General features: G+C 23.6%; 1 long non-coding RNA gene across 1 annotated transcript; it reads left to right on the forward strand.

Moving 5' to 3' along the window:
• The first annotated feature begins 501 nt into the window (after positions 1-501).
• Positions 502-1961, forward strand: LOC126907433 (uncharacterized). Its single transcript, XR_007704530.1, has 4 exons — positions 502-680; positions 758-772; positions 1058-1115; positions 1831-1961. It is a non-coding gene; the product is annotated as an uncharacterized LOC126907433 (long non-coding RNA).
• The last annotated feature ends 302 nt before the right edge of the window (positions 1962-2263 follow it).

The following is a 2263-nucleotide window of genomic DNA, read 5'->3' on the forward strand; positions in this document are numbered from 1 at the left end:
TAATTAATATGCATGAAATGCTTTAACATGTACCATCTTTTAAAATACGAGTATAGTAAATATGTTATAAAACATAATATATAATTTTTCCGTCAACATATTGAGCTTTAATAATCGTGAAGAATTCACAGAGATACAATTGCATAAAAATTCATGTTCTACTAATTAATATGCAATACTGCCTTATAATACTTAAGCTGTGAAAAAAATAGAGAATGATGTAGTTTTTTCTCTTTTTTTAATTGTCTGATATAAGTGATTATTACTTGTTAATTAATGATATAGGTCTACTTAGAATTTCATCGTACAGAGGAGTATACAAAAGACATTTTATGTCTTATATTAATATATATTAATGGTTTATAATAAACCAATCTCTCTGTATAATTGTGTATATTAAATAATTTTAATTTTTTTTTTCTAACATTCAAACTTTGTTTACTAGTTTTGAACTCATTTATTTATATAATTAAACACACACATGCTATTTTATGACGCATTGCTATTCATTAGAATTTCTTTAAGTCGGAAATTATTGAATAATTCTGATGAAACAAGTAATTTAATCAAGACAAAATAAAAAAAGTTATTAAAATTTGAGTAAAGAATATATTTCTACAATATGAAGATTTTTTATTACTTCGTAATACTTTTTTGTATTCTAACCAACATCATCCAAGGTAATATGAAAACAAACAATGTACAATTTACTAATATACTATTTATTTATTAATTATATTTTAATGCAATGTTAAAGAAATAAATGCATGTGGTAAGTTTTTAAGCTTTAATTAAATGGAAAATAGAAAAAATTTCTATTAAAATTACTTTTATTATTTATTTTTATAAATGTAAATATATTATTATATAAAAACATATCTAAGGTCTTATTTAGCAAAACAACTTAATTAAATTTTTGAAAGTGTGCATTCATATTATATATATTTGATATCATAATTATGCTCTGCCAAACTTGGCCGACTCCAATTAGTTGGGATTAAGGCGAGGAAAAAGATTATGTTCTGCCAAGTTAATAAAATGCTTATTTCTTCTATAGGTCTGCGTTTTGGAACTAAAGATAAAAGTCTAAATAAAAAAAATTGTCTATAATATAAGTAAGTTAAATAATTTGTATAACTTTCATTTCAGTGATATCTTTCTGAGTAGTGTCAGTTTAAGGGGTGTGCAAAAAGTACAATCTTAGTGCACTTACATTATTATGGGTATCACATATACAATTTTCAAATCATAGGGTAGGCTCTGTTTCCGAGGAGCTATTCTATCTTATAAAAGAGCAAAAAAATAATTATTAACGTTTTATTTATGTAATCTTAAATTCGCTGTTAAACATCTTTTATAAATTTTACCAGGTTCTGGATCATAACATCTTGAATTGGATACATTTAGCGGTTTATAAATAATATGAAATCAGCTAAACCGTTTGTAAAGCCTATACATATTACTAAATAGTACACTTTAATTCTGGGATAATTTTAAACATTTTTTCAGAAACTAAGTACAAAGTATACGCTGAATCTATTTTAAAAAGTTTTAAGTACAATTTCTGCCAATTTTTTTACATGCTAACAAGGATTGGTAATAAGTAAAATAATAATTTGCAATTGCATTGTTTTTCGAAATAATTCATATGTTGGTTTTGTTAGTACAGCTGTAATAATCAATCCTACACCTTTTTTTTAGTAATATTAGATATTTTAGTAATACTTTAGACATATTAATGACAACTATTCAATAGCAAAAAACTGTTAGATCCGTTTTAAAACAAAAATATTGCTTTTCTATAATTGAAACTAAATATTTTATTTATAGCTTTCAACAAGTATTAGTATATTTCATCAATGAAAATTATGGACAATGGATGATTTATTGAAAAATGCTTTAATATTCAGCATTTGTTATTGATTATTTAAATAGTGAAATAAATTATATTAAAAATATAAACGTTTGTTCTATTTTCTTGCTTAAACCAATTCTTAGGTTTTATATACAGCTTGGTTGGAACTGCGTTGTGTTTCGATGCACAGGTATTGAGATTCGATTACATACTGCAAATTTTACAGTTTTTCACGTCGTCTCTCATACAAGAAGTAATTTTTTTAGTTAAGAGGATTTTAAATTAAAAAAAACAAAATATCTCATATTGTTATATAAAAATTATTTTGGTTTTGCTCATAAAATTCCACTATAATTCGTACAGAGGAATCGTATGTAAATTATAAATATTGCTATTGACTTATTTATA

Source organism: Daktulosphaira vitifoliae, unplaced genomic scaffold (assembly GCF_025091365.1).
Source record: "Daktulosphaira vitifoliae isolate Bord-2020 unplaced genomic scaffold, ASM2509136v1 Scaffold_5, whole genome shotgun sequence".
In the NCBI taxonomy this organism is placed as follows: Eukaryota; Metazoa; Arthropoda; class Insecta; order Hemiptera; family Phylloxeridae; genus Daktulosphaira; species Daktulosphaira vitifoliae.